We start from the raw sequence: 18304 nt of genomic DNA on the forward strand, positions 1-18304 counted from the left end.
AGGCCAGAACAAAGTCAGGCTCAAATCAGGGAGCCATAAGGCCCCCTTCAGTCTTTTAGTTATACCCAGTGAGTACTGAGGGCATCTGTGAATCTTGCCAAAAAACCTTGAGAAAGTTTCCTCTGGTTTTGAAAATGGTCATATAGGATTGTTGTTTTCAAAAGGTTTCTGAAAAGGGTTCAGCCTATTCTGATGTGCCTCTTCTTACCATTTTCAAGCCTTCTCCATTCACTGTCAGTGCTGGCACTTGTGAAAGCATCACTGCCTCTCTATGCAGCTTTTGGAAAGGGAAGGATATTATCCCACTGTATTTTAGAGAGACTAGGTGCAGAAGAATGAATGAATCATGAAAATTCCTAAATACTGAAGTACAGCCTGGGCTCCAGGAAGTGCAGTCACTGGGCCCTGTGCTCTCCCACCCTCTGCTGTGAATTGATTTGCTACCTTCCAAAGCTTGCAAGTCCAGTACTGCAGTCATTGAACCCATTGAACACCCTGAAGCAACTACAAAATCTTACCAAATGTTTTAAAAGCTGCAGCAAAAATTCCATAGTCTTGATTTGTTCCAGAAAAGCCTCACCTTTAACAAAATTCCCAATGACCACAAAGAGAATAGCAATATCCAGCCCTTTTTTTTTGCTGGAGCACAGTCCTAGTCCACCTCTAAGACCTAGGGAACCATACTTCAAATTATCTCAGAGGAAACCCATGAAGAGGTTATTAAACAAGTGCTAAACATGATGAAAATTCCTTTCCATTTGAAAGAGCTCCTTTAATTCTGTCTCTCAGGTGGCTAATTCAAAGCTTAAACACATGATTAACAGGGTATAAGGAAAAAACATTTTAAGCTGCTGTTTTAAGACAGCAGTGCCTGTATCCTACTGATTCATACACTCATAATGCATTCTGGAAATGGGGATGGTTTAATCTGGGGTCCTTTTTGTCCTTGTGCCTCTGGATAGTCAATCTCCCACCTTTACCTATCTCAAGATGCAATTTGATGCTGTGTTTTCAGCTTGCACACACTAATACACTCCAAGAGAAGACCTGCAAATGCCTTTCTGTACACCCCATGTTTCCTAATTCCAGAAATGCTGTCCCAGAAATATATTACCATTCCACTGCCAAGAGAAATGGTGTCTCGAGGTGCTCCCACCCCTCCTGCCACAGAACCCTCAGCTTTTGGGAAAGGGTATCTATAGTAGCATCAAAAAAATACAAAACTGACAGCACCATTGGCAGATGTTAGGGGAGAAGCTGAATAGAGAATAGAGAAAGCCTGTGAGTGAGTACATGAGAGGCAGACATGCACTCTGAACTCTATCATCGTTTCTCAAATTTCATACCCTTCGAGTTGTAAAGTAGGTAGATTTTTTTTTTTAACATGAAAGAAGCAAAAGGTCCATGTTAAAAATATTCCACACAGCATTTTTGAAACTGCTTTTGCAAACAGAATAAAGCCTGATGTATCAAGTGGTATGAAGTTACTTTTCCATATTATGTAAAAATGTACAACAGATACAAAATACACAGTAGCTAATGTCAAATTTACTATTGACCTCAGCAGATCTTTACATTTCCTGCTCCTGTGACAGTCTGAGCAGTGTGTGAAACACAGAGGTTACTTGGAATGCACACTGTTAATTCAGAGTGGCATTAAGAGGTTATTGAAGCAGAAGGGTCAGTGTGCTGCAGCTTGGACACACCAGGTGATGGAGACAAGCGTGTGCTGGGAGATGTTTGCTGAAGCAGAGGCTGCTGGGGAGAGACATTTTGTTCAGAAGTGACAACACCCTCCTTCTCTAGTGAGCTCCTGAGTCCCTGCATTGTTGTCAGCACCTTCTCCTCAGTGAGATTAACCCCAAATTCCGAGTCCCAAGGAGGGCTGGCTGGACACAGAGATGCTAATTCCTACTTAAAGGAGCTGGCTGGGAGAGGCTGGGTGCCCCAGGGGGCCAACACTCCTCCTTTTCCAATAGAATTTCAATGCTGCTGCTGCCTATTGCAATGGTTCTCTATTTTCTTCCCCCTCCCATTTTAACCTGATTAGCCCATTAGGCAAATGAGACGAGATTTTAGCAGTTTTTCAAAGATAAAATGTCCAAAATATTTGAGAAGATCTTGTTCTGAAATTTCCTAAAGCATATTTCACTGAAATATGCTTTAGGAAATAAAAAATTTGTGCAGAAGTAAAGCAGAAAAATTTCAATGACTATTATCAGGATATTTTCTTTCAGCAGGGCCAGGGGCTTGTGTTCACTATTTACTTAAGTAATTGGAGAAATACTCCAATCTACAGAGAAGCCCAGGAAGTTTGAAACAACCCCTAATACCTTTCTGCGTCTTTGAAAATGTTCTAATTATCAAATAGTAGCTGTCAATTATTGGTGTGAATAATATTTTGCTTTTCTTTGCTCTTCCTGATCCTCTGGTAGGACTGAGGGTGAACACTGCTATCTAAGGATAAGATCATCCTTGCTGGTTTTTGTTTGGTTGTTTTTTTTACAGACACTTGCACATTTGAGTTAGTAGCACATCTTTAAATATTTGAAAGCTATCATCTTGATACGCTTTGAAGAATAGACAGCAAAACCCCACCTCCTATGCTGAGCTTGGTTTCTATTTTTAATAAACTGTGTCCTTTTCTTCTACCTCCCCATTGCTTCTTTTTAATATTTAGAGGGGAAAGCAAATTCCCTGTAAGCAACTAAATACTAGGGACAGTAAAAGGAATATATTGTTATGAGTCTAAAATGAAGGGAGATATAGATTAGAGTTTGCAGCACAGGAAAAAAGAAAAATCATTTAGAAAAGAAATTCATACATTAGAGGTGTTTGGAGATTACTTTCTTCTTTAAAATTTTGTGAAGCAAAATATATTGTGATACACATACAAATTCCAACGTCTAAAGAAAACAGACAGAAAGAATATATATTTTTGAACTGTCTGAAAATTTATAAATTGTGATATATTATGAAATTTCCTTTTAAAAACAGGAGAAAATGTACTAGGGAAGTCATGGCACTTTATATGTGTGTGTTTTGGATAAGCAAGCCCAGGCCTTTTATTGTACATTGATTGATTTTAAGTACAGATTTTATACAATGCGGGCACTTAGGATATTTCTCATTTTTAAAAATTCATTATAGGAAGTTGAGATAGATTTAGAAGAGAACACAACACATATTTGTAAAATAATTTCAGTTTATTGACCAAAGCCATTAAAGACACTGCAGACAACAGCATTACTTGACAGTCCTCATCGAGTTATTGATTCACTTTTCTCTCCCAAAAGCACAGTTGCTCGGGCTGTGTTCAGTTTGCTGAGCACGAGGCAGAAGGCGCCTTTTCATTGCCGCTCTTGCCGTTGTTGTCAGACTCCCCTGTGCTGGTTTTGGCAGGAATGCGTTGCTGTGCGCTGCCTGCTGCGGCAGAGACAGCACTCCTGACTCTCAGGTGTGTGTGCATCTCTGGCCCCAGCAAACTGGGGAGTCTCTTCTGGATTCCTGCTTTGCCCTTGCACTTCCATCTTACAGGAACTACTGGAAAGGCTTGCAGCAGCCTGTGTATGCCATGGTGATCTTGATACAGCTGGAAAATGAGAAAATCCTGAAGTGTGAGCTTCCTGATGGAACAGAATACATCCACAGGTCTCTTCCCACAAAGGAATGGATCTTGATGCTGTGAAAAATCTGAAAGGTACCCAAAGTCAGCTGGTGAGAGTGTGCTCCGATGAAGCAGTGCTCACAAAGAATTCAGTGGGGCAGGAGGGTCAGGCATGAAGAGATCTAAACACAGATGGGCACCCAACTCAAACTGGTTACATCAGCAGTGGAATTGAACCCCAGAGCTGTAAGAGGTTTCAAGAACCAGGTATCTGTGATGGCAGACAAGGAGCCCTTGGGTTTCTTTCCCCTGTCTGCTCACATGAGCCCCAGCCAGGACCGCACACGCTGCCGGGTGCTGGGCGTGCTCTGATGTGGGGAGCACCGCAGGTCCTCTGCCCCACACCTGCTCTCTCCAGGCAGCAGCAGCTCCTGCTCAGCCTCTTCACAATGCTCATTGCTTTGGAGCAACACCACAGCCACCTGGGACCCAGAGAAACCTCCTGGGAACGGATTCTGTGGAAATGAAGCTCCTGCAGCTCACTGAAGCTGCTCCAGGAGTAGCCCATTGCTGTAGTCCAGTGACTCCTCTGCAGATGGCCACAGCTGCTGCAGCCCTTGGAGGAGAATTCAGTATGTTGTTTCTTGTTCATCCTGAGCCTGTTTGACAAAGGAGCTCCCAGAGAAGAGCCAGGCTTCCTAACTGTGCTGTAACGCAGAATGCATTATCCACAATTAAAAACATGATTACAGGCACTTATTCCTCAAATTCTTTTCCTAGTTGTAGATTAAATGGCAAAAGCATGAATGGGTTTGTTTCAGAATAACTATCAAGAATGCAGACAGACTTTGATCTAATTTTCTGGGCTTATCCATGGCATGTCTGTGCTTCTGGAAGGGAAGAAGCACTTGATCCCATCTCAGCATGTAAGAAAAGAACAGTTTAGGGATCTGTGTCTTTTCTGTGTGCTGTGAATGATGACACACACACAGGGAAAGCAGCAATACAACCAGCACAGGCCCCAGACCTACTTACAGCTGACTTCTTACAGCTTGGTGTCAGCCTGAATTTCCTTCAATTCATTTGAAAAAGTTGCAGATAATGACAACACATTAGTAACTGTGCAGAGGAGTAACTCCAGAATGAAAAACACTTGTTCTGAATGGGGAAGTGTATTCATAAAGTAAAACATTGCCCATTCCACATTTTACTGACTGGTCTGGCATTTTCCAGTGGCACCACATTCTCATCAGAATTCCCACTGCAGTGCTATTGCCTGGTGCAATCCCACCCCCAAGTGCCTGAGATGATAATCATCATCAAACTCCTCTGTTGCTAGACAACCTTCTGATCAGGGACGACTTCAATGGATGTGATCAGACTAAAAAAACAGAAAAAAAAAAAAGTTTCCAGTCCTGTTCTGGTTAAAGAACTCCCAGCGACCAGCAGGAAATCAGTGCTGTGGAAATATGGTATCCCAGGAGAACTGACCCAGCATGCTGCCACTGTTAGAAGTGAAAGGCAGATAGTTCAGGTAATGGCAGTACTGTCAGTTTCCTGCATTGGAGAGAAAAGTGTCAACTGAGAAACAGGCTAAAAAAGCATCTAGACCAGGTGGCTTTATTCCTGAAGGTCCAGAAATACCAAAGAGAAACAACCTTGCAATGACTCTAATTCATTATAGCACTAGGGAACCTGCCAAACAACTCAACCATAAAACAAAAATACAGACTTCTCTACTCACAGTGTTGGGGCAGATGGATGAGAACAATTGGTTTCTTGTATGGAAAACAGGGGAAGAGAACAGGCTCCCAAATCCAAAACCAAGTGTATAAGAAATAAAAGTAATAAGGTAATGGTACTACCTACTTAAAAAGGCACTTAGGTCCCCGTTTTACAACTCATGGTTGCTGCATGCATCCTGCCAGGTACAGCTGGAAACAAACAGCTTGTCTGATATTGGCACTAGGCAGTGGGGCAGGCATTGGAAGAACCCCACTTCCTTTACTGGTTTACTTTGAGGGAGGAAAAACACAAACTGAAGGACATCAGAGCATCACAGTTATGAAGAGACAATGTCTATAAAGGAGGGGAAAGAAGCAAAAGCTTTCATGGCAGGTATGAAAAATAAACAAGGGTCTTCCAGCTCAGATAAAACAAGGATCTGGGAAAGCCAAGACTTAACAACTTATCGGTCACCAGCTGAGCAATGAGTGCTTTGACTTGTGATAGGAACTTTTTCTTATTCTTCCTTTGCATCAAATTACAATGTTTTTATCCTTGGTGTATATCTCTAGGGAACAATGGCTGAGAACTGACTGCAAGGCAACAAACAGTACTGAGGGAATGCCACAAAACTAACAGTCACTTGAATCCCTTCCCTTAGTGAATTCACATCAGCAGTATTTACACCCATTGCATGTTCTCTCCAGCTAAACACACCAGAGAATGTGACTGTTGGCAGGAATCAGGCAAATGAACAGTGAATAATAAGCTCAAGTAGAGACTATTCACAGGAACTGAATCTTGAATTTGCATTCAGGTCAGAAATGCTGGTGACAGCAGGCTCTGCTCACCCAAGCAGAGACAGGCACAGACTGTGGCTTCTCTGTCTGCTTTTTGACTTTCAAACCATTCCCTCACATGGATACAGACACCATCTTACTTTGTTCCCTGATATTAAAAAATGCAACAGTCTGAGCTGATTCAAAGAAATGATGAGAAGAGACATCTGTCAAAAAGATGACTTGTTTTTAAATGGTTTCTACATCTGTTTCAGAGCCATCAGCAACAGCATTCATGGCCTTTGGGAGTGGGTGACAGTGCTTAGGATGGAGCTGCTAAGAAGTCCATAGTACAGACAAGCAAAAAGCACTTTGTATCCAGCCTCTTTAGCTTGCTGCTGTGCTAAAAGGAAGCCAGATTCTTCGTACATGGCATGTCTTCATTTTTGTAATTAAAAACTTCATCAATTGGGTCTGCTTTATGTGATTTTAAAACCCTGGCAGAAAAGAAACTGAGAGATTTCGTAACTTTCAACACCTTCTCAACCCTACAAAATTTGGAGAATAAAAAAAGTGCTTTTCAAAATTCTCTCAGCCTCCCTTTGGCTTAAGTCTCTGCACTTTCCACCGTACTGTCTTTGCTACTGTTTTCAGGGACTAGAGAGTATTCCCTCACTTAACTGCACTGTCAGGGGAGATTAATGCAAGGTGGGAGCTGTAAGAGAGGGAATTTAGCTTGCCTGTCTTTGTTCAAGGTCATTCAACCACTCCCTTCAAAGAGCCCTCTGGCACCTGAGCTTTCCCACCATAGGAATTATTCCCCAATTATATTTACCCAGAGGTGGGTACCAAGCCTTTCCTAGAAGCAGCCAATATTTCAAGCTGTTTAGAGAGCTCTCAGCAAGACCTGACTGCTCCTTCTCTCCCAGCCTCATCCTGTGCTGCTGTGACCCCGTCCCAGCAGAGAGCAGAGCAGCTCAGGTGCCTCTCTCTTTCTGCTTTACCTGGGAGCTGCAAGGATTCATTTCAGCTGGGGAAAAGTTTCACTCCTTGAAGGAAGCAGCTGTGGTCTTATCTCTCCACAGAACCAGAGTTATTTCTCTGCTTGCCAAGAGTACAAGAGTACTGAGTTTCCTTGTTGGCTCAGACTTTTCAGCGATTGCTGGGACTTTCAGGTGATCTGCATTATTTTTAGATTGGACTCTGCTGCATCCTACCACAACAAAAGGTTCAGGGCTGCATTTATGCAAAAGAAAACAAAACACCTTCTTGTCATTATTTTTTAAGCAAATTCCCCATCATTTTAAAGCTGCATTTGGAACTAAAGTAAATAACAGTTTCACAGCATTTGCAGCCCAAAACAGGGGAAGGGATTTGTTGTGCAAAAACACGATACAAACAGCACAAGAGAATGGACTTCCTTCCTACAAATATCTCATCCATCATATTCTGACAAGCATGCTGACAAGAAAGGAGTGAAATGTCACAGGCATTCTCTAGCAGATTATGTCTAATTGACAAATTTACACCCCTATGAGGCAGCGCTGTATCTGAGGGGGTTCCTTTACTCACTGAAAAGAATCAGAGTCAAAACTATTCCCAGGATGATGTTCTTCTCTTCTTCCTTTACTCTCTGTACTTCCCTGCTGTGCAACACACACACTCTCATCTGGTCACATCCTCACAGCATATGAATAACCACAACTTCACTGCAAAATGAGAAAGAATGGGTTGTCTTGGAAAGGACTGTAAATACTATCCAGTTCCAACCCCCTGCCATGGGCAGGGACACCTTCCATCATCCCAGGTTACTCAGAGCCCCATCCAGCCTGGCCTTGAACACTCCCAGGGATGGGGCATCCACAGCTTCTCTGGGCAATCTGTGCCAGGGCCTCACCACCCTCACTCACAGTAAAGAATTCCTTCCTGATATCCAATCTAAACCTTCTCCCTGGGAACAAAGGTATTCACAGACACAGCATATGTGTGTTTGAGCAAATTACCTTCCTTAATACAGAGGATTAATTAATCAGAGTATTAATAAATGGTATAGACATTTCAAACTCCTTTAGAATTTATAAAGCATTTAGAACTGTCAGCAACAAATTATAGCCAAGTAATACAGAGCAGGATGGGAATGAACAAAATGGACACCTACCAAGGGTCAGAGTTAGCCCATCTAATCTAGGAACTGGATTTTCCCAGTTATCTAAGTTCTCCAAGTGTGATAGATGCTGCCTCTCTGAGGATCCACAACAGCCTGAGAAGGTCATGTGTACACTAAAGCTCACAAATTCACTAACACACTGCTTTTTACACCCCAGCATGGCTGTCTTCCAATCTTCTTCTCTTAGCACAGTGACTGGCAAATTTATCTAAAACATGGCAGATTTAGATTCAACATTCTCCTTTTGCAGGGACTATAAACAAGATCCCAGTTAAATTCCCTAAAATTCAAACCAAAATGTTTTATCTAATCTCCCCATTAAAGATGAAAAATACTTCCTGAGTCACAGAAAACAAAAAGAAAAGAAAAAAAAGAAAAGAAAATTAATTACTGCATTGCATGCTGACTGCGAGTTCCATCTGGGAGAGGAAGAAGCTAAATCTGAGGATATTTACTGTGAGATAAATAAGCCTGAAATCCAAGAACTTGCAGATAAATTAAGGAGTTAACTACCACATTACTTCTCACTCTTACAAACTTGGCTTCAATCAATATTTTGCTATTCACTGAAAATCAAAAATCTCAGCAGACTGATGGCTGGGGCACTCCACCAGCCCGTACAACATGCAGGCACTGGTCCTGTCAAGCTAAGGGAAACAAAATCACATCTCTCACATCCTGGATATGAGCTCTTAACACTGATGTATTCAGTAAAATCTGAAGAGTAGGAAGAAAATAGCTTTGCACTTCTTTCACCTGTACAGTAAGAAGGAGCTGTTTCAAGGACCTGTTCATAGCAAATTCTTCATCAATATAAATCCCAGGATAATTTAGAGCCAAGGACAAGAACCTGAGGAGGACTTGGTCAGCTCAGAGCAGACACTGCAGTATCCTGCACTGAATTACCCAGGCCTCTGCAAGCAGCTCCAAGACAATTCCACTCTGTCTGTCGCTGAGGCAAAGCACTCCCAGCCCACAGCTTGGCAGCCTGGCTTCACATCTGACTCAGCTCCCAGAACGTCTTGTCTTTCCTTCCCCTTCCACAGCTCACAATCCAGCTTATTTTAAGCCCAGAGGCATTCAAACAATACAAAAACTTTCAGGGGATGCTGTTCCATGCATAATTTAGCTTCTCTTGTCATTTGGATGTCCTACAGGTACCACACCAGTTCTCCAGAAACAGAGAGGGATTGGAGGAGTTGTGTTTGTGTTTGTATTAGTTATCATCTTAACTGAAACAGATTGAACACACTAGAATTTTGAGGAACAAGCTTCCCTCCAGCCTGGCTGGTGGGATACAGCTCCCTTCTGTGGAGACAGCATGACACAGGCACAGACTGCCTCGTTTCCCCAGGAGCCTGGACAGGTTAAAAGAAGGGAAAACACATTTCCTACCTATCTAACACAATGCAACAGAGAGAGAGAGAGAGATGAATTGCTTTGCTTAGTCTATCATTACCTTGTCATAAAACACTTTTAGCCTAATGCTTCATTCCATGGAAGCCTCGCAGCAGTGTACTCCCTTTTGGGGGACACAAGCAACTGGCTCCAAAATACATTCTGCAGAGGAGGAATCCATGTTGAGGGTTTAAATTATCTGACTATCTTTAATCTTAATCCAGGAAACCATGGAGGATCTGGTGGTTATTTATAACTGGGCTAGGGTGAGCTGCTGCGAGCAGGGTAATTGGAACAGTATTTCAGCCTGTCTGCCACTGATTCGTGTAATGGCTGATGTTAGCTACGGCATAATCGCAGCGCTAAATGGAAAATAAAGAATAAAAATGCTTTAAACATATGTTTTTATGTTGTGTTTTATGATCACATTTTTTATTGCACTTTTAAATTCTGTTGTTCCTTCCTTTCTGACATCAATTTACTTGCCTGGCAGCAGTTTTGTGTATTAAAGCTTGAGAAAGCTGATCTGCTTTCTCTTATTCTCTTGATTATGGGAGCTTTCAGCCTGAGAGCTGCTAAATTCTAAAGACTGAGGTCTATGACCTCTTTTTAAAGTTGCTGTTACAAAAAAAGAGATCCGTTCATGCAAATTATTGTCCCTTAAAAAATAATCTTTATTTCCCAGAAAGATGTTATTTTGTTCTTTCCTCTATGAATTTTTCAGCATATACTGTTAATTCTTCAATCCATTACTTGTCATATACTATTTTTGATATTTAACAATAATTCCAGTTAACTGATTTAGTGCTGCCTCAAATCAGGAAAGACATCATGCCCACTAATTCATCTCCTTTTAAAGGAGAAAGTACTCCCAGACCTCATCTTCTATTTCTGTGCCAAGGTGCCTTGCAATTCCTCCAGCCAGCACCAAACATCCATTTGTGTCCCTAAGTCACCGTCCAGCCTTGGGGACTTGTGGGTGGGTCACACCCACTTGATTTTTGGGTAGGGATCTGTTTTCCCATCACCCCTCCTGCAGCTTGGTATTACAGGTTCCCTTTGGTTTACACTCTGCTTCCAGCACCCAAATCAACAGGAACAGCACCCAAATGTCACCTCTCAGTCCCTGGATGCCAAACCACAGCCCTGTGACAAACAGCCCGCTTGCCAGGTTATAGCAGGAGCCACCTGCACACCAGCTGGTGCTCAAAGGCTCCAGAATTCCCTGCTCCAGAGCCATGCTCCAGTTTTAATGGCAGCAAACCAGGTCCATTTCCAGCAATTCCTGTATGTGTTTTGTCAGAAGCTCCTCAAAGCCAGTGAATTTCTGTGATATATGCTAGACTTGACAAATATGCTATTCCCAAGAAATATATATTTTCTCAAAGAATTTTCAGCTTTCAGAATCTGGGGCAATCCCAGGCAATGCCAGACAAATTAAGGCAAGCCTTAACTGTCAAACAGAAGCTGTCAATCTGCACATCCCAGCCATGGAACCACTGCATTCCCAGCCACCTCCAAGGTAAACTCCCAGGCTGCAATCCTCTTCCCCTCAACCTCTGAATTTTAAACCCTAGTTCTTCCATCCCCTTAGGAACCATCCAGCCTAGAGTCTTAAAGAGTTTTCTCAGGCTGAAGCCCAAGTCCATAAACTTAATTCCAGTCCAGTTCTGCCCTGTGTTCTGATTTCCACACATATCTGTCCAGGAAGCACTATTCTCTTGCAGAATCTCCTTTAACATCACAGACAGCATCATTACCACATTAATAATGCTCTGAGAGGAAGGGATGGGCTGAACACAATAAAAATCTCTTGTAAACTGGCTGGATTTGATCCAGTGTATTTCACTTTAATACCATCCCTGACAGGTGCTGAGAAGTGTCCTGCAAGAAGCATAACTAGGAACTAATAAGTGTTAAATCTGCTGATACTTACACAGGAGAATAACAAATGAAGTGCAGCCAGACCGCCCAGCAGAGTCACACCAGCTGCTGGCTAAAGGCACATGTTTTATTCACTGCCCTTTGCCACGCTCCTTCTCATGCACATATAAACTGCCCAATCCTTTTTATTATGCAAAAAGTAAATCTGGTATTTCCAGAAGGGAATTCAGGCAGTAAACAAGAAATAGTGCTGGGAAGAAGGGCTCAGCCAAATGCATCCAAGGGACGCGTGGGCCAGGAGAATGTGGAGACCAACAGAGACTCTGTCATAAATCAGTGAGTTATCACCTTTCTCTCTCATGGGATGGCATCTGGATATTTTTAACCCCCCAACAATAACCTTCTAAGAACATAACAGAAAAGTTTTGTGGCTTGCTACAGGGAAAATGTTATCATCTGCACAATCGCACTGAGAAGAGGTCACTTGCTTCCTTGGAAAGATTACAGAAAAAGGAAGAAATCATAGCAAGGGACTCTGTGAAACATGAGTACCTAGAAACCCACTGAGAAAACCTAATCCCCTATAACTGCTGTGCAGAAGTTGAAAGGCAGCCATTTAACCTTTGGACTGCCACTGCTACACAGCTACAAAAGCATCCATGTGAAACCTTTAAGTGGTCAAAGCTAGAGATGGGCGAGACTTCTCCTACTCCCATGAAGTCTGACCCACTCAGCCCCCAGTCAGAGGATTTATCAATTACAGCTAATAAATACTTCACCAATACAAAAACTTAGCATATTTCTAAATCTGGAAATGTTACTCTTTCTCAGGCAGAGAGTTCCTCATCTGAGCAGGCAGTACAAATGTATTTTTCTACAGAAGAGACACTCGCTGCTCCTGGCATTCGTTCATATTACTGAAGTAGCTTCTTTTTCACAGCAGAGACATGTTCTAGGAGGGCTGGGATATAATTTTACAGACATAGGCTTGGGTGAATCCTGCCTTAGGGGTGGTGTTATCTAATGGTAAATATACTGCACATACTACAGAAGGGTGAAATGTTACTTTCCTTAATCTAAAAAACATGTCTATGACAGAAGAGAGCTTATAACATTAAAATCAAAGAGATAAGACTTACAGGAATCACAGGCACAAAGGCTCTGAAAATGCTCCCAGCACAGTCAAGCAAATACAAGCACAGTGCCCTCACAATGACCAAGACTATTCCCCACCAAAAATGGGTCTCTGGAGGATCAAATCTCTGAAGGTCATGTGGCAGAAACCTGTCTCAGATGGGTCATATCTGGTTACTGTTCCTTTCAGCAAGAATCATAGACTCAGGAAATATCCTGAGCTGGGAGGGCCCCACAAGGTTCCCCTAAGTCCAACTCCCAGCCCTGCACAGGACACCCCAAGGATCACACCCTGTGCCCGAGATTTGTCCAAACACTCCCTGAGCTCTGTCAGCCTTGGTGCTGTGATCAGTTCCCTGGGGAGCTGCTGCAGTGCCTGACCCCCTTCTGGGGGAAGAACTTTTTCCTTACATACAACCTAAATTACAGTAAATCAGGTCTTAGCCATAAACCTTTTCAAACACTTTTCTTTACCAGGATGCACACTCCCAAGAGGGGGCTTCAATATTTTGTGAATACTCCTCGATCCTGTGCTCCTTCTGTTCCTGGTGTAAAGCAGCTGGGCCTGGCCAGCTGCCATCCTATCCTCCCACTCTCTCTTGTATGCCAACAATATTCTGAGCCATTTGTCATTAAAAAAAAAAAAGGATTACTTCTGTCTACCTTCCTTATAGCCTTGCTGCCTCTGGCCAATAGCTTAGTACCATGTCCATGTCTGTTCCTCACTGGATATTTCCAAGCTCATGCTGAGCAAGGCTCAGCCTCACTCAGACCTTGGTTTATGTCCATGCACAGCTCCGTGGGGAGTGCAGAGAGGTGAAACCACGACCACCCAGGGACTGCTGATGGATCAGAGCCTCTGAGAAGCTGACAAAAGAGCAGTCAGGCTTGCACACCAAACTGCTCAGGCAGCTTGTTCGAGAAATCTGCACCCAGAGAAAGGGGCACCCAAGTTCTCGCATGCTGCGACAACTTGAGAAAATGTAAAAATAGAGCAGGGGTAGGAGGAAAGATATAGTGAAATACAAAAGCTATTTTCCTCCTAAAACGAAGGTGAAAAACATCAAAATATTAATTGTGAAATAACTGAACAGCTGTGGCATCTGATATATCAGAGATGGGCTCCTGGATGTGCACAGCACTCACATGCACACACATTCCCAATACTGTGAGGAGTTTTGCCAACTCTTGGGCACTGCAAGTCCTCCATACAAATAGCTTGAGAGCTCTGCTGAATACAGGTGGGCTTAAAATATGCTTTAATTTAAACATTTGCCTATATTCCTTGCTGAATCAGAATGAAAAGCCTGTGTGTTGGCACAGTCTGAGTTTTACAGATGCAAGAATTATACCAAGGAGAATGGAGTCTGTAATTTCCAGCAACATAACAGACTTACAAAGCTATCAAGGGCCACAAACAAGAGGAAGAGAAACAAGGCCAAGATTTTTATCTGTCCTTGAATCATGGCAGAACGCAAAGGAAGACACAGAGGAAAATCTTTCTTTTCCTCCTTTTCTCCTCTCTTAGCTGAATGAGTGTGTGTCTGCAGCTCCATTCAAATCGGATTATCTCACTTTCAGAAATGAATTCACCAAGGAAACAGCTGCTTATCACGAGGCTGCAAATAGGATGCCCCCCAGACCACCAGCTCCCACAACCTGGGATGAGCAATTAGAAACGTGTAGGGCTAAATGAATGTTTGCTCTTCATCACAGAAGACAAGTATTGATAAGTTTTCACTATGCCCTTTCCTTGCTGCTTTCTTTCTCACACTGCTTGCCCCAAGGTGAACTTCATAATTTGAAAATTATGAGAGAGTCACATTCATATTATTCCACTAAAAACATGTGAGGTTTTCTATAGATACCTCTGGTCAAACTTTTTAACATTTCTCTTTAACAAGAGAAGAAAATCATGGCTCTAATTTGAAATGTATATTGACGAGGCCATGATTGAGATTTTTAATGTAGAGTGAAAAAATAACCACAAAACTCAACAAACAAACCAAAAAATAAAAGGAAAAAACTGATAAACGAGGGTATATTTCATTTGGGTGACTTAATATACCTCCACATCGATGACTAACCTTATCAAGCCAAGGGTTCTTGAGGTGTTTTTGTCAAGAGGGTGGAATTGCATTTCCTTCTGCTGAAGAGCAGCACCAAGACTCCACAGCAGGACTGTCAGCTTTGAGCATGGGTAAAAAATGTGTATGTCTGCTCCCAACCACACAGATACATCCATTATCCAGTGTTTAATCCTGTTATACATCTGACCACTGGCCCATCCCTTACACATGCAGCCACTCTTTGCCAAACAGGCACTGCTCTAGAAAGTGCTAAGAGTTATTTACTTTCAAGCCCTTGGAAGTAAATATGGAGAAGCTTATCTAAATATTTAAGTGAATTAGATTATCTTGTTTCTCAGAGAAACTAAATAAACTACACAGAGTATTTTTGTGTGAAAAGAAGCTAAAGAGACACAAAGAAGGTGCCTGAAACTTTCTTAAGTGCTTACCTTAAGCAATGATACATCCTACAAAATCAGGTCATTCCAAGGCTTTCAAGGATCTTGGAAATTTTTGCATAAAAACAAATTTTAAATGACACACTAAGGACTGATTTGAAAGTATAAAGCAGTCACAGAACACAGACTTGAATGGTAGCTCCTAGTGAGCATAGCTTGAAGTTGCTCATGAAAGTGGCCTTGAGAGTAACTTCCTTCTGTCACGAACAGGTCAAAAAGATTGTGAAGACTGTTCCCAGTGAGCTGGGGAGAAATGAGCCCTAGAATTCCAGAAATTTCTTGGTGCTAGACCTGTAGTTCAGTGCTAGGGACAGGCTTTGTTCCTGAGAGTGCTGACACAGCGAGGACATGACACAGGGACTGCTTAGGTGAAAGAGCCTGTTGTGGAATTCAGTATGTTCTGGACCAGCAATGAGCCCTTTTCCTCAGCCCAACAGCTGGTATTCAGATGATGGATTACATGAATTTTGTGCTCCTAAAAGAGCTGTGTGATTTCTTCTGTCCCAGGCTGACAGGATTAAGGATTAATGAAGTCTGGAGAGGAGCTCCCACTGATGAAATCAAGCAGCTGCCATCTCCCTTCCTCCCAGAATGAGTCAGGATTCTTTTTTGTTCATTTGTTTCACACCGACACTGCAACACTGCTCTATACCACCAAGAAGAAAAAGAAATAAGCAACAACAAAACAAATTTTGGATTTGCAACTTAAATACTGAAGGGAAACATGGGAAAAGAGGGAAGCTTCAAGTGTCAAGTATTGCTGTTTGTCTCCCAGCACAGGGGGTGTTACCAAACCATCAAAGATGCTCAGTGGTTCTCCCCAGCCTCAGCCTTGCTGAGATCATGGCTTGATGCTGTCAGGTTTTGGGCCACGCCAAGGAGGGAGCATCCTGCCTCAGCATCCATGGCTTTTGTGAGGGCAAGGCTTCTGGCAAGGCTGGAGGCAAACCAAAAAAAGGGCCAGACTAAATCCTGTTGCTGCTGTATGGCTCAGCAAGCATGAAGTATTTATCAGTCTGAGCAAGCCAATTGCTTTGCCAGTCCCAATAGCAGCTGCTCAGATGAGTGCTGCCACTCCCTGCCGTGCAGGAGCTGCAGAAGGGTCACTCAGCTCGCTGCTCACCCAGCTCCTGCTTTGTGGGACTGAGATAACTGTGCAAACAGAGCCCAGGAGAAATCAGAGCAACACTGCTATGGGCTGCTGTCTTCAGAACACATGGCTGCCTTATCCTCAAACCACAGGGTTAATGAAGAGATGCCAAAGGATCTGAAGGTGAATTGGGAACAGAGAGATTGATTTTGCAAACTGCTGAACTGAACTCTAGATTAAATGTGAGCCCAGAGATAAGTAAAGTAGGCCTTAAAGCCGTAACACCCTACTGCTCCTCCCAGTCTTCAATTTCTCTTTCTCCTCTCCTCTGCAACAGATTGATAAGAATTACTCAATAATCACCACATCCCCTGGGCTTCAGCCTTCAAGTAACAGAGAAGACCTTATCTCTGTCCCGGGAGTAAATTCTCCTGGGTTGTCCTTTTTCCAGTTTTTCCACTATTTGCTCTGAACTTTAAGAAGAGAATATCAGACTCCTAATCCTAGTATAAAATCTTCTCTCATTTAATAACAATCAGGGGGAAATGTAGCAATCAATAATCATATTCAATAAGCCTTTTGTGTGTATAAGATTCTGCATTTGATTTTGTATGTCACTCAACATTTTCTGCTTCTGTTCTCAGCCTGTTCTGAAAAGTTATAGTTCTCTGCTTTTCTGCTTTTTTTGTTTAGTGAGGCCTCAGCCTCTTCAGCACAAGGTCCCTAAAGCAGCCCCCAAATCACAGTGCCCAAAGGTACTTGTAATGATATATTCATATATACACACACACCCCTATACAGACAGGTATTTCAAACTAGAGTTATGGTGAAATCTCTCATATTTTGGGAAGAGAAGAGGAATATTATTAAACTCAGAGGCACTAAACAATTGGTAAATCATAAATATATATACCCTAAATAAACCAGGTTCTATTAGCTGTACTCTACCATTCCATTTGAGAGAACTGCCCCTCAGAAAAACAATAAAATGGCATTTCAGGCTCCAACTCTTACTTCAGTTTAAAACAAGTCCTTAGCAGTAGAAAATGAAAGAAATTATTTTAATAGATAATGAGTTTCAAGGTGAGCACCTTACCCCTGGCACTTTTCAATTAAGAGTGCAGGACTTACGTGTCTTGAGAATACTGACAGTGCTGTTCCAATATATTTTTAGAGGATTGCCCTCAGGGCTCCAGTTTCTTCAATCCACATCCCCCTCTCTTCCTTCCCAGGTTCCTGCTGAGTTACTGATAACCCATAATATTTCAGCCTCTCTCATCTTTTCCACCTTTTTCCCAGCTGAAGCTGAACAAACATTTTTTAACCTGCTTTATTGTTTTTCTCCCAGCTGAAGGCCCCACATGTTTGAACATCATCAGGAAAGCGATGCTGGTTGGTTGGGCATTGGCAGACTGGCCTGAGGAATTCTGCCAGGGCTGTCTCTGGGACTGCATACACATTTCTCTGGTCAAGCCTCAGCTTGCTCAGTGTGGAGAACAAGCAGCAACCTGGGTGTGAGCAAACACCTGCCCTCGTCCCTCTCCTGTTTTACACCCAAGTCTGGGATTGTTAAAAGGTGATTTTGGGGAACTTTGGTCTTTCTGCCGCTTACAACAACCAGCTTGAACCCCAAACTGGATTTGGACCAACACAGAGCACAAGGTTATCAGTCCCTACCTGTTTCACACATTCAAAATAAAGCAACTGCAATGTTCAGAGGAAAAGAGTTCCTGTTTGCCATCCCATATGGATTCATACTTCTTTTCATTCCTTTACCATTTTTCACAATAGATAAATACAAACAAAACAAAAGCTTCTCTAATTAATTTCAACATCTTGTCACAAGGATGAGAAGTTCCAGGTTGCAGACATTTCTGTACCCACTGACAGCTGTGCTATGATGATTATTATTAATAACTGCTACAAGTATGCTTGAAGTAGCACAAGAGCACTGAACAGGCAGCCCAAAGACATTATTTATTTCTTGGCTCGT

At 42.5% G+C, this 18304-nt stretch overlaps 1 long non-coding RNA gene across 1 annotated transcript in view; it reads right to left on the reverse strand.

Annotated features, from left to right (window-relative positions):
- Positions 1-3187: 3187 nt before the first annotated feature.
- Positions 3188-18304, reverse strand: part of LOC111931445 (uncharacterized) — a 71058-nt gene continuing 55941 nt past the window's right edge. The window contains exons 10-11 of the long non-coding RNA XR_015290080.1: positions 4013-4314; positions 3188-3693 (exon numbers count right to left, since the gene is read on the reverse strand). This is a non-coding gene — a long non-coding RNA (uncharacterized LOC111931445). The remainder of the gene's footprint in view (positions 3694-4012; positions 4315-18304) is intronic.

Source organism: Cyanistes caeruleus, chromosome 8, assembly GCF_971803275.1.
Source record: "Cyanistes caeruleus chromosome 8, bCyaCae1.hap1.1, whole genome shotgun sequence".
In the NCBI taxonomy this organism is placed as follows: Eukaryota; Metazoa; Chordata; class Aves; order Passeriformes; family Paridae; genus Cyanistes; species Cyanistes caeruleus.